This window comes from Thermobia domestica, unplaced genomic scaffold (assembly GCF_964235325.1).
Source record: "Thermobia domestica unplaced genomic scaffold, izTheDome1.hap1.1 HAP1_SCAFFOLD_490, whole genome shotgun sequence".
In the NCBI taxonomy this organism is placed as follows: Eukaryota; Metazoa; Arthropoda; class Insecta; order Zygentoma; family Lepismatidae; genus Thermobia; species Thermobia domestica.
Window position 1 is genome coordinate 94,602 of NW_027656200.1, and position 14,672 is coordinate 109,273.

The 14,672-nt window shown below is 39.6% G+C and overlaps 4 non-coding genes and 2 pseudogenes across 4 annotated transcripts; 3 read left to right on the top strand and 3 right to left on the bottom strand.

Annotated features, from left to right (window-relative positions):
• Positions 1 to 585: 585 nt before the first annotated feature.
• Positions 586 to 747, bottom strand: LOC145676947 (U1 spliceosomal RNA). Its single transcript, XR_014129542.1, has one exon. It is a non-coding gene; the product is annotated as a U1 spliceosomal RNA (small nuclear RNA).
• Positions 748 to 1,610: 863 nt separating this feature from the next.
• LOC145676927 (U2 spliceosomal RNA) lies at positions 1,611 to 1,733 on the top strand (annotated as a pseudogene).
• A 5,144-nt stretch (positions 1,734 to 6,877) lies between these two features.
• On the top strand, positions 6,878 to 7,059 carry LOC145676924 (U2 spliceosomal RNA; annotated as a pseudogene).
• Positions 7,060 to 8,909: 1,850 nt separating this feature from the next.
• On the bottom strand, positions 8,910 to 9,071 carry LOC145676948 (U1 spliceosomal RNA). Its single transcript, XR_014129543.1, has one exon. It is a non-coding gene; the product is annotated as a U1 spliceosomal RNA (small nuclear RNA).
• An 863-nt stretch (positions 9,072 to 9,934) lies between these two features.
• LOC145676971 (U2 spliceosomal RNA) lies at positions 9,935 to 10,127 on the top strand. The gene has a single exon (XR_014129565.1). It is a non-coding gene; the product is annotated as a U2 spliceosomal RNA (small nuclear RNA).
• Positions 10,128 to 11,975: 1,848 nt separating this feature from the next.
• Positions 11,976 to 12,137, bottom strand: LOC145676949 (U1 spliceosomal RNA). The gene has a single exon (XR_014129544.1). It is a non-coding gene; the product is annotated as a U1 spliceosomal RNA (small nuclear RNA).
• Positions 12,138 to 14,672: the final 2,535 nt, after the last annotated feature.

Genomic DNA, 14,672 nt, shown 5'->3' on the forward strand with positions numbered 1-14,672 from the left:
TTTTTTTTTTTTACTTTATTACAGAGAGAATAAGAAGAAGAAAAAATGAAATCATTCAGTTTAACACCCCATTTTTTTTTTTTTTTGAACTTCAGGCTAAAAGTAAGGGGTAAGACAAGTGAGTGATGATGGAAAATTTGGTGGAATGAGAATGTGTGTGAAATCCCAGGGACACGATATTGTTGATCACAAATTTACTTGTGTGGGTATCGAAGTAAGTGCTCTAGCACTGAGCCTGCCACATTTGGGAGAAAATGAAGTAACATGTAGCGAAGGGCCATGCTACGTTGAGAATACTAGTCCTCGTTGGATCACCAAAGTGAAGCAGTGTTAGTACTTGGATAGATGGACTGCTTGGATATATCACGTTTTGTAGTTTCCGTATGAATCAGGATATATATCTGTAAGAAGTGAGAGTGGGAAATGTTTCAGTTTTACACGCACGGCACAGTTTAAAGGCTACACAAGACGGATGATTATGAAAGTCTGAGAACACTCACAACTACAAACCGAAACCATCGCAGTAGTAGTTGGCACTCTACCACTGAGCTTCCCAACTAGTGTCTATGTTTGAATTGTTTTATTCCGGGACAGCGCGAACGCAGTCCCGACTAACAAAAATTACGCGCCCGAGATACCCACGTTTGGGGTATTCGCGGGGGTCAACCCAACCGAAGTGCAATGGAAGGATCTCACCCCGGGGGAACCGCCTTGCTGATCACGGTAGCCCCTACGCCAGGTAAGTATGCTGATGAAATCCAAGTCATTTGCCCAATCAAACTGCGTCAACGAATCGACAGTGAGAGGTTACAATTATACCACAAACATAGATGTGTTGTCTGCACTAGTACTCATTTTAATGTAGGCAGAAAAGTCACTAGGAAATAGAAAACACAGAAAATAGAAACATTTTTATATGATGACGAGAAATTACCTGCCTGCACTCGGTTACTACCATCAGTGAGCAATCTACTGCCATCTGTTGGCATTTCTTCTTGTTTTACGTCTTGAACATCGGCACAACAGAGAGGAATAAAATGATTATGGTATAGTTTACAGCTATTTATGTTTTCAAATGTACGTATATGTAGTTGGTTGTGCTTTCTTGAAGATATTTGATGCCTATTTCCAACTGTGTAACGCAAACCGAAACTGTTCTATCTGTGAGCGCACTATTGCTATGCAACAATTTTCTGGCTGTTTACAATACGAAAACAATAACATTTAACAATGGAATGATTGGGAAATAATCCATGAAAAGCTGATGAAACATTGAGATTGCTTTAATAAATGTAATTTTCCGATTTCATGCAATATATACTGGATGTTGTGAATGGCACCAACATGGCGGATGGGTTGCTTAGCAGCTTTGTATGTATAGGGACTTCTTAAATATATGCTAGTAGTGCAATTTCAAATCTAGATAGAACCGCAAATTACACAAGCATGAAATTGAACGCACTTATTGGAACCAAATAGCAGCGTCTAAGATTTACATTTATTTGGGCCATATCTATTTTGGATTGAATGAAAGGTGTCTAACACCACTAACTCTCACCCCAGCTGTTGAAACATTGATAATATAAACCGGAAAACCGCGTGCTCTCGTCATCGCTTCTCGGCCTTTTGGCTAAGATCAAAGTGTAGTATCTGTTCTTATCAGCTTAATCATCTCTAAACATTTTGATCTTGGTCTTTTGGCAAATATTCTCACATAGTGAGACTTATTCATCTGGGGGGTCTATGAGTGTGGATGGTGCTCTTAAAGCGCCGACATCGGCTACAGGTCCGAGCCACACGTGTTTAAATTGGCCGGGGGGGTGGTCGGTGTCGGTCGCGATAGGTGTCAGGGATCCCCCTAGTTTCTCCCCCATTGCAGGTGGGCGCTTTCGAGCTGCTACTGCTTGGGCGAGATAAACTGGTGAACGCAGATAGATAAATAGATCGAGGGCTCGCAACCCTTTGAGGTAATCAGCTACTGCTTGCGCGGAAAATTAATGGCATCCCGTAGTGAACTCTAGTTGCGACTTGTAAATTGATCGATTGGGAGAGTAATTGATAGTTGGGTATTGCAGTTGAGATATGCACACTCGTTGGTCGGTGTCGGTCTTGATAGGTCTTGGAGGCCTCTAGATCCTGGCGTATTGCAGGTGGGCTGAGGTAATCAGCTACTGCTTACGCAGGAGAAATTGATGACACCCCCATACTGAACTTTAGGTGTGCTTCGCCAACTGACTAGCGAATCTGACCGTGAAAGTAATCGATAGACGGACGTTATACACACAATCAGTGAGAAGGCGTATCCCAAGCCTGTTTAGATTTAGGAAACTGATATATACATAATTTATGACTCCTAACAGCCTAGGTTGAGAGAAAATGATAGCTAGACTGAATACCTATCACAGTAGACAACTCCCCTGTGCGAATTGATGTCTGATATACATTATGGAAAGGAATAGAAGGCGTATCCCTCCCCTAGAAAGGAGCGATAGCACGCTCATAGTAAGATTTCCGCCCCCCGACCACTTTAATTGCACTGAAAGAGGTTGTAGAGCGGCGTTCAAGTCTAAAACTTGGACGTCTGCGAGAGCCTCAGTGGAGCGGCATCTACTACGGGATCATAACATTAAGATTACTAACACCACTAACATATGTGGTAGATGTAATACTGAATTGGGGAGGAGACCGTCAGGGCATACCTGCGAGGCACCTGCAGAGGAGTACCCGGAAGACGATCAACCTGAAGTATTCGCGTTTAAATGTGAACAATGTGGGGAAACTTTCCCAGGTACGAGAGCCCTGCGAAATCATTATAATTGGCATAAAGCAAGGGATGTCCGAAATAGACAAGAGAATGTCACTATACCTGAACCCGAAACCAGGAAAAGGAGGAGAGGGGATAAAATTGTTACAATTGATAGGACACAGGCTGATACGGTAACGCAAAATGAAAATGAGAATAACGAGCAATGTGGATTCGCTGATGATGAAAACGAAATGTGTCGGGAGGATGAAAATAGGCAGAACGAAAAATTTGAGGAAATGGACATAAGGGTCGAATCTGTATACCACCAGGAAAATGAGACGACGGATGAACTGTTTGAATCTCTCGTAGACAAAATATTAGCGGAAGAGCAGGAGGATGAGTCCCAAATAGACTCACTCCTTGCACTGAGCAGGCACGAAATTGAAAGGAGTTTACATGAAACGATGAAATGTGCAGAAATGGAAGAGGGAGAAATAATAGACCACTCCCCACTGCAAAATGGGAACGAAATAGTAACAACTGCGTTGGTCCATAATTGGGCCACCCCAAATGAGTGGAGGGATAAAAGAAATGATGGAATAGAAATCCGCCTAGTAGGAAATAGAGAGGACAGAGATATTAATAAGATGGTTGATCAGGAAAGAATCTATAACGAAATCCAGACCTTAGAATCCCAAGAGGAAAATACAATAAATGCACATAATGAGAGTAAAATTATGGATATTGAAAATATAAGTGAGTACCGAGAGATGGAAGGGACAGATGACCTATCAGACGAAGCAGGAGGAGATGAAGATGATGATGAGGGGAATGAGGTATCTCAAAGCGAAATAACAAATATCGAGATAATAGAAGGTGAGGACGATATTGCTACTACTAGTGACCATGAGGGTGATCCACTCAACAATAATAAACAACCTTTAATAGACCAAAATGATGAAAGCGGCCTCCACAAAGAGTTCCACCCGAAACTAAAAATAATATTAGGAGCTCAAGAGTCAGAAGAAAGATGGGATGAATTCTCCCAGACATTAAACGAATTAACAGTAAGAGCATCTGAGCTGCTAAAACTGAAACCAAGGAAGGGTGGTGAAGTAAGGGGCAGAGTGGAAGACCAAGATAAAGATGACCCTAAATTCATTCAACAATTATATAAAAGAAACAGGCGTAGGGCAATTAGGCTGATTCTGGATGACAACTCCCCAAGATGTCCGGTACCCAAGGAGAATACTGAAGGTTATTTTAGAGAAATCTATGAGGAGAAATTCATTGAACCTAGTGTGTATGACCACATAGACGCTGCCCAGGATGAGATAGACCAAGGGCCCTTCACTCCTGAGGAGGTAACAAGGAAACTTAGTAAGACAGAAAATTCTGCGCCAGGAGAAGATAGAATAACCTACTATCACTGGAAACAACTGGACCCGAGTGGCACCCTACTAGCAACAATATTCAACATATGTTTTAAGTATGCTAGAGTTCCTGTAGAATGGAAGGAAACAACTACTATCTTAATATATAAAAAGGGTGACCTCAATGACATAAAGAATTATAGGCCGATAGCATTATCAAGAACCATAGCCAAGCTATACATGGGCTGCTGGGCAAATAGACTAAAGAAATGGATGTTGGAACAAGAGTTGATATCTAAAGCACAGAAAGGATTTATGCCATTTGACGGCGTATTTGAGCACAATTATATCTTAGAGAAAATAATTAGAGAAGCAAGAGCGGAGAGGAAGGAAATATGTATTGCCCAGCTTGATTGCTCAAATGCTTTCGGCTCATTACCACATGAGGCAATAGTACTGGCACTAAGAAAAATGGGGGCAGGTGAAAAACTAATTAAAATCATTCAGGACATATATAAGGGATCCGCAACGAGAATAATAACATCAGAAGGCCCTACGAATAAAATCGAAATAAAAGCTGGAGTAAGACAGGGGTGTCCACTGAGTGGCCTGCTATTCGTCCTAGCATTAGACCCGATAATAAGGAAAGTTGAAATGGGAAATACAGAGCATAGAATCCTGGCCTTTGCGGATGACCTGACCATCTTGGGTAGTGACCCCGATGACTTACAAAACAGGGTGACATCAGTAGTAGAAGAACTAGATAAGATAAAACTAAACATCAACCCTGGAAAGTGCTGCACATTAAGAATATCAGGTAGCAAGCCGGCTGGATGCAGGGACATGGAAATAAGGATAAGAAATGAGGAATTAGAAAAGCTAAGAGAAGGGGATGAAACAAAATTTCTGGGGAAGCCCGTTGGGTTCAACATTGCATCAAATAAAGAAAACATGTTAAACATAATAAATAAAGGCAAGAGGATATTAACATCAAAATTAGCTCCATGGCAGAGACTTGATGCAATGAGGACCTTTTTCTATCCCTCCCTCCAATTTTTATACAGAATGAATACTTTTAAGAAGACGGAATGGAAAAAACTAGACGATATACTGAGACCGGAATATAAGAGAACCCTTAACCTCCCGCAAGAAAGTTCCAACCACTACCTGTATGGCTTGAGGAGGAGAGGACAATGCGGAATCCCGATGTCAGCTGAAGACTCAGACATCGCCCTGATCGATAATGCCTACAAGCTGTTAACATCAGCAGATGAAAAAATACGGAGAATGGCAGAAGAAGATCTAAAGAAAACAGTGGGTGAAAGATTAAAGAAAGATGCAGATGAGTTAGACAAAGGGAAATTCCTCTCAGGGGTAATGGATGAAGAGTATCAAAAAACAACAAACAACTACAAATCCACGTGGTCTGAGGCAAGAAAAGCCTCCTCAAGAATGCAGTGTAGGTGGGAATTTAACGGAAATGAACCTGAAGTGATAATAAATGAGGAATTTAGGGTAAATGCCAAACAAAGACATAACTTATCGAAGAGACTGAGAACAGTGAGACAAAGGAAGAGAAGCGATGAGCTTGCCCAGTATCCTGATCAGGGGAAAGCGATTGAATGTGCCCAGAAGGCCCATGTAAGCTCGCATTTCTTGACGGATGGGGCGTATACGAGGTTTGCAGACTGGAGGTTTATACACAGAGCTAGACTAAACCTGGTCCCCCTAAATGGAGCTAAAAAATCCAATAAAAACGAAAATAAAAATTGTAGAAAATGTGGGTATCCAAATGAGACACTGCCTCATGTGGTCAACCATTGCATGAGATATGCAGAAGCAATGCAGAAGAGACATAACATTATAGTTGACCGATTAAAGAAAGCAGCTTCTCTGAAATACAAGATCATAGGGGAAAATCAGAGAATAGTGCAGGATATAAACCAAAGGCCAGACCTAATAATAGCAAATAACCAGTCTGCATTCCTAATTGACGTCACCATACCGTTTGATAACAGATATCAAGCATTCCAGAGAGCTAGGGAAGAGAAGATAACAAAATATGAACAACTTTGTAGAAGACTTTCGGAGAAGTATCCGGAGGTTAAAACCTTCCCGATCATTGTGGGCTCACTGGGATCCTGGGATCCAGAGAATGATGGGCTACTAAAGAAAATATGCTCAAAGAAATACGGGCAACTAATGAAAAAGTTATGTGTTTCTGACGTGATACGCTGGACAAGAGATATATATATTGAACACATAACTGGTGTGAAACAATACTAGAAAGAAAACAAAATAAAAGGGATCTGGGCAAGTGATAGCAAAATCTGATTTTAAATTTTGACAAAATTTTAACTTAACTTCACTTATGTATATGTATATAAATCTTAATAATATGGACTGTGCATCTTCTATTCTTATTTTTGTACTTTCAGACTCCATCTAATCCATATTGGAATGAATGGTACAGGGTTTTATTACAGAAACTAATGTTTCTGTCTTTTATTAGGCTGATAGGAACATATGAAAACGACAAGGTACCTACGCATTAATATAAATATAAAGGAATAAAATGAAATAAAGAAAAGAAAATATATATATATATGAGCAATGACAAAGGAGAAAATCCTATAATTTTAAGTTAAGACAGGTAGGTAAACTACAACTTGTATTTTAAAGATAAAATGACGTCAACCCAACAAGGGTGAAGTTTTTAAAGTTACTGACGATAGGAATCTATCCTATATAATAATACATAAAATTAAAAAATTATTACGATTGACTCTGTTCTTATCAGCTTAATATCTGATACGACCCACATTGTGGGTCCAGAATATTAAACTGATTTTTGGACTGAGGTGAGGTGGTTGTGGCTTGCCACACCCTCACCACGTGTCGGCCCAGCATTGCAGTACAGTTGGGATCGGCACACCTAAATCAAATTCAACCATAGTTCTTCTCTCTCATCTTGGTGGGTCATGGGTTCGAGTTCTACATGAAGCCTCATTCATGGTGCAAGTGACATTCTTTCTGCAAGATGGTCAAGGTCTGTCCGGAAAGTAATGTCACCACATTTATTTACATAATGTGGATTAGCATTATTCAATCTATTGCCCTCTTGCGTCGATCCATCTTTGGCAGCGTGATTTCCAATCAGCAAAGGCATCCTGGAAGGTCTGTGTTGGCAATGCGTTTAAAGCCATTTCAAAAGCTGCTTTCACCACGTCAATTGTTCTGTAACGATGTCCTTTCAGGGAGGATTTCGAACGGGGAAACAAAAAGAAGCCTGAGGGAGCCAAGTCCGGACTGTAGGATGGCAGAATTGCCACGTTAGATTTGGCCAGGTAATTGGTCACGCCCAGGACAGTGTGGGCTGGCGCATTGTCATGATAAAGTATCCAATCACCGCTGAATCCTTGCTCTCACTCAGTCTGTTGAGGACTTGTACGTGAAATTTAGACTTGTGTCCGGAGACACAAACTCATGGTGAACGATCCGCCTAATGTCAGAAAACACAATGAGCATAGTGTTGTGCGACGTCGACGTGTGCCATTTAGCATTTGCCTCTTTGTTTTGGCGTCGTATTGGAATGTCACCCATGATAACATTACCCAAAGAGTGAGAATCATTTTTACACAATCCCAAAACGTTTTCACAAATTTCCACTTGGCGAGAGTTTTCGGTCGTCAGTCAAAACCATTTCTTGGGACAAGTTTCGCACACACTTGACTCATGTGGAAATTCTTGTTCACAACGATGATAGTTTTTGAAATATTTAACACGTCGAAATCGAACATGTTTTAGTGGCGGTTCTTGAAGGAAGTCACATCAGTAAATATTTATAATTTACGAGAGGAAAGCTTTGAGTTTTTTTTTGATTAAAGAAAAACAACTGTTTTCTTCATTTTCTATTTTACAATATTCAATTTATATCCATCTTGTATTTGTCATTTTCTCATGTTCAATTTGTTGCCTATGAAAGTTATGAATATTTATTCTATTAATTTATTCAATTTCTCCATTTATATAGCTTTCCATTTATGTATTTTTATGCCAATAATAAATGTTGTATTTTGTTTAAAATCCTATTCGTTTCTCTCTTTTTAACTACTTTTATCACTTTTTATGTATTTGTTTCTTTAATTTCTTATTTTATTTATTTATTTTTTTAAATGAATACTGGTGATACGATGGAATGATTTTTTTTTTTTTTTACTTTATTACAGAGAGAATAAGAAGAAGAAAAAATGAAATCATTCAGTTTAACACCCCATTTTTTTTTTTTTTTGAACTTCAGGCTAAAAGTAAGGGGTAAGACAAGTGAGTGATGATGGAAAATTTGGTGGAATGAGAATGTGTGTGAAATCCCAGGGACACGATATTGTTGATCACAAATTTACTTGTGTGGGTATCGAAGTAAGTGCTCTAGCACTGAGCCTGCCACATTTGGGAGAAAATGAAGTAACATGTAGCGAAGGGCCATGCTACGTTGAGAATACTAGTCCTCGTTGGATCACCAAAGTGAAGCAGTGTTAGTACTTGGATAGATGGACTGCTTGGATATATCACGTTTTGTAGTTTCCGTATGAATCAGGATATATATCTGTAAGAAGTGAGAGTGGGAAATGTTTCAGTTTTACACGCACGGCACAGTTTAAAGGCTACACAAGACGGATGATTATGAAAGTCTGAGAACACTCACAACTACAAACCGAAACCATCGCAGTAGTAGTTGGCACTCTACCACTGAGCTTCCCAACTAGTGTCTATGTTTGAATTGTTTTATTCCGGGACAGCGCGAACGCAGTCCCGACTAACAAAAATTACGCGCCCGAGATACCCACGTTTGGGGTATTCGCGGGGGTCAACCCAACCGAAGTGCAATGGAAGGATCTCACCCCGGGGGAACCGCCTTGCTGATCACGGTAGCCCCTACGCCAGGTAAGTATGCTGATGAAATCCAAGTCATTTGCCCAATCAAACTGCGTCAACGAATCGACAGTGAGAGGTTACAATTATACCACAAACATAGATGTGTTGTCTGCACTAGTACTCATTTTAATGTAGGCAGAAAAGTCACTAGGAAATAGAAAACACAGAAAATAGAAACATTTTTATATGATGACGAGAAATTACCTGCCTGCACTCGGTTACTACCATCAGTGAGCAATCTACTGCCATCTGTTGGCATTTCTTCTTGTTTTACGTCTTGAACATCGGCACAACAGAGAGGAATAAAATGATTATGGTATAGTTTACAGCTATTTATGTTTTCAAATGTACGTATATGTAGTTGGTTGTGCTTTCTTGAAGATATTTGATGCCTATTTCCAACTGTGTAACGCAAACCGAAACTGTTCTATCTGTGAGCGCACTATTGCTATGCAACAATTTTCTGGCTGTTTACAATACGAAAACAATAACATTTAACAATGGAATGATTGGGAAATAATCCATGAAAAGCTGATGAAACATTGAGATTGCTTTAATAAATGTAATTTTCCGATTTCATGCAATATATACTGGATGTTGTGAATGGCACCAACATGGCGGATGGGTTGCTTAGCAGCTTTGTATGTATAGGGACTTCTTAAATATATGCTAGTAGTGCAATTTCAAATCTAGATAGAACCGCAAATTACACAAGCATGAAATTGAACGCACTTATTGGAACCAAATAGCAGCGTCTAAGATTTACATTTATTTGGGCCATATCTATTTTGGATTGAATGAAAGGTGTCTAACACCACTAACTCTCACCTCAGCTGTTGAAACATTGATAATATAAACCGGAAAACCGCGTGCTCTCGTCATCGCTTCTCGGCCTTTTGGCTAAGATCAAAGTGTAGTATCTGTTCTTATCAGCTTAATATCTGATACGACCCACATTGTGGGTCCAGAATATTAAACTGATTTTTGGACTGAGGTGAGGTGGTTGTGGCTTGCCACACCCTCACCACGTGTCGGCCCAGCATTGCAGTACAGTTGGGATCGGCACACCTAAATCAAATTCAACCATAGTTCTTCTCTCTCATCTTGGTGGGTCATGGGTTCGAGTTCTACATGAAGCCTCATTCATGGTGCAAGTGACATTCTTTCTGCAAGATGGTCAAGGTCTGTCCGGAAAGTAATGTCACCACATTTATTTACATAATGTGGATTAGCATTATTCAATCTATTGCCCTCTTGCGTCGATCCATCTTTGGCAGCGTGATTTCCAATCAGCAAAGGCATCCTGGAAGGTCTGTGTTGGCAATGCGTTTAAAGCCATTTCAAAAGCTGCTTTCACCACGTCAATTGTTCTGTAACGATGTCCTTTCAGGGAGGATTTCGAACGGGGAAACAAAAAGAAGCCTGAGGGAGCCAAGTCCGGACTGTAGGATGGCAGAATTGCCACGTTAGATTTGGCCAGGTAATTGGTCACGCCCAGGACAGTGTGGGCTGGCGCATTGTCATGATAAAGTATCCAATCACCGCTGAATCCTTGCTCTCACTCAGTCTGTTGAGGACTTGTACGTGAAATTTAGACTTGTGTCCGGAGACACAAACTCATGGTGAACGATCCGCCTAATGTCAGAAAACACAATGAGCATAGTGTTGTGCGACGTCGACGTGTGCCATTTAGCATTTGCCTCTTTGTTTTGGCGTCGTATTGGAATGTCACCCATGATAACATTACCCAAAGAGTGAGAATCATTTTTACACAATCCCAAAACGTTTTCACAAATTTCCACTTGGCGAGAGTTTTCGGTCGTCAGTCAAAACCATTTCTTGGGACAAGTTTCGCACACACTTGACTCATGTGGAAATTCTTGTTCACAACGATGATAGTTTTTGAAATATTTAACACGTCGAAATCGAACATGTTTTAGTGGCGGTTCTTGAAGGAAGTCACATCAGTAAATATTTATAATTTACGAGAGGAAAGCTTTGAGTTTTTTTTTGATTAAAGAAAAACAACTGTTTTCTTCATTTTCTATTTTACAATATTCAATTTATATCCATCTTGTATTTGTCATTTTCTCATGTTCAATTTGTTGCCTATGAAAGTTATGAATATTTATTCTATTAATTTATTCAATTTCTCCATTTATATAGCTTTCCATTTATGTATTTTTATGCCAATAATAAATGTTGTATTTTGTTTAAAATCCTATTCGTTTCTCTCTTTTTAACTACTTTTATCACTTTTTATGTATTTGTTTCTTTAATTTCTTATTTTATTTATTTATTTTTTTAAATGAATACTGGTGATACGATGGAATGATTTTTTTTTTTTTACTTTATTACAGAGAGAATAAGAATAAGAAAAAATGAAATCATTCAGTTTAACACCCCATTTTTTTTTTTTTTTGAACTTCAGGCTAAAAGTAAGGGGTAAGACAAGTGAGTGATGATGGAAAATTTGGTGGAATGAGAATGTGTGTGAAATCCCAGGGACACGATATTGTTGATCACAAATTTACTTGTGTGGGTATCGAAGTAAGTGCTCTAGCACTGAGCCTGCCACATTTGGGAGAAAATGAAGTAACATGTAGCGAAGGGCCATGCTACGTTGAGAATACTAGTCCTCGTTGGATCACCAAAGTGAAGCAGTGTTAGTACTTGGATAGATGGACTGCTTGGATATATCACGTTTTGTAGTTTCCGTATGAATCAGGATATATATCTGTAAGAAGTGAGAGTGGGAAATGTTTCAGTTTTACACGCACGGCACAGTTTAAAGGCTACACAAGACGGATGATTATGAAAGTCTGAGAACACTCACAACTACAAACCGAAACCATCGCAGTAGTAGTTGGCACTCTACCACTGAGCTTCCCAACTAGTGTCTATGTTTGAATTGTTTTATTCCGGGACAGCGCGAACGCAGTCCCGACTAACAAAAATTACGCGCCCGAGATACCCACGTTTGGGGTATTCGCGGGGGTCAACCCAACCGAAGTGCAATGGAAGGATCTCACCCCGGGGGAACCGCCTTGCTGATCACGGTAGCCCCTACGCCAGGTAAGTATGCTGATGAAATCCAAGTCATTTGCCCAATCAAACTGCGTCAACGAATCGACAGTGAGAGGTTACAATTATACCACAAACATAGATGTGTTGTCTGCACTAGTACTCATTTTAATGTAGGCAGAAAAGTCACTAGGAAATAGAAAACACAGAAAATAGAAACATTTTTATATGATGACGAGAAATTACCTGCCTGCACTCGGTTACTACCATCAGTGAGCAATCTACTGCCATCTGTTGGCATTTCTTCTTGTTTTACGTCTTGAACATCGGCACAACAGAGAGGAATAAAATGATTATGGTATAGTTTACAGCTATTTATGTTTTCAAATGTACGTATATGTAGTTGGTTGTGCTTTCTTGAAGATATTTGATGCCTATTTCCAACTGTGTAACGCAAACCGAAACTGTTCTATCTGTGAGCGCACTATTGCTATGCAACAATTTTCTGGCTGTTTACAATACGAAAACAATAACATTTAACAATGGAATGATTGGGAAATAATCCATGAAAAGCTGATGAAACATTGAGATTGCTTTAATAAATGTAATTTTCCGATTTCATGCAATATATACTGGATGTTGTGAATGGCACCAACATGGCGGATGGGTTGCTTAGCAGCTTTGTATGTATAGGGACTTCTTAAATATATGCTAGTAGTGCAATTTCAAATCTAGATAGAACCGCAAATTACACCAAATTTCAACCAAGGATGGGATGAAAATAGCAACGAAGGATGGGAGGAGTTTCAGAAATTACTCTCTGAATTGACACTAGAAGCATCTAAGATTTTAAAACTGAAAGCCAAAAAATCAGAGACAAACTATAAAAATCCTATCGACATCGAAGATGCGAAAACAATTCAGAGAGTGTACCGTTTGAACCGAAGGAAAGCCATCAGACTAATAACCGAGGGACAAAAACCCGAATGTCCAGTTGATAAAGAAAGAATAGAGGACTACTTTAAAGAATTATGGGAAGCAAAACAATACGACGAATCGATATTTGAAAACTATGACTTTAGAGCCGAGAACGAGATTCTATCCGACCCATTTACTCCGGAGGAAGTAGTGAATCGGCTTCGCAAGGCTGAAAACTCTTCCCCCGGAGAGGATAGAATAACGTACAGGCATTGGAGAGCACTCGACCCTAGCGGAAAACTACTGGCCTCAATATTTAACATCTGCCTAAAATACAGAAAGATCCCGATGGCATGGAAAAATGGCAATACAATTTTAATACATAAGAAGGGAGAACCAAACGACATCAATAATTACAGACCAATTACAATAACAAACACAATCTCAAAACTTTATGCTGGGTGCTGGGCATCTCGATTAATGAGATGGATAAACGAGGAAGGAGCCATCTGCAGATCACAAAAAGGGTTTATGCCCTTTGACGGGGTATTAGAACTGAACTACATAATTGAAACTAGAATACAGGAAGCAAGACAAGATAAGGTAGATCTCTGCATGGCCCAACTGGACTGTTCGAATGCGTTTGGAAGTCTCCCCCATAAAGCCATAGTGGAAGTACTTAAAAGAGTTAATGCGGGTGAAACAATAGTATCGATAGTAGACGATATGTATAAAGAATCGACCTCGACAATTTCAACTTCCGAGGGGTTTACTGAACCTATCTTAATAAAATCTGGAATAAAACAAGGATGCCCTCTGAGCGGCCTACTATTTATCTTGACCCTTGACCCAATAATAAGGAAATTTGAATCCGATAACTCAAGACATAAAATACTAGCATACGCTGATGATATAACTTTACTAGGTACATCGCCTAATGAGTTACAGCACAATGTTGACCTCTTAGTGAAGGAGCTGGAAAAAATTAATCTGTCCACAAACCCTAAGAAAAGTGTCTGTACAATGATATCTGGTAAATCCCCAGCTGGTTGCAGACAAATACAGTTGAAAATTGGAGATGAAATAGTAAGGTGTATCAATGATGGTGAAGAAACAAAATTCCTTGGGAAACCTATCGGTTTCAATATCACAAATAATGAAAATACTTTTAATGAAATTATCTCCAAGGGATTAAAAATCATGAACTCAAAACTCGCACCATGGCAGAGACTCGACGCCATGAAGACATTTTTCTATCCATCCCTTCACTTCGAAATGCGAACAAACCAAAGAAGCAAAGGTGATTGGAAGAAACTGGATGACATATTGAGACCCTGTATCAAGAAAACTCTAAATGTTCCGAAAGAGGCCTCTAACCACTACCTATACGGAAGTAGAACTCAGGGCCTGTGCGGGATCCCCCTTGCAGCTGAATGCTCAGACATTGCGTCTATAGATAGTGCTTTTAAACTTTTAACCTCCATTGACATGGAAATTAGAATCTTAGCAAATGACGAACTATCTAAGACAATAAAAGGTAGAATTGGCAGGGAAGTCACAGACGATGATAAAAGTAAATACTTATCTGCTACTATGGAAGATTCTTATAAAACAACAACAAACGCTTATAAGAATACCTGGACAGTAGCAAGAAAAGCGTCCGGCCGACTAAAATG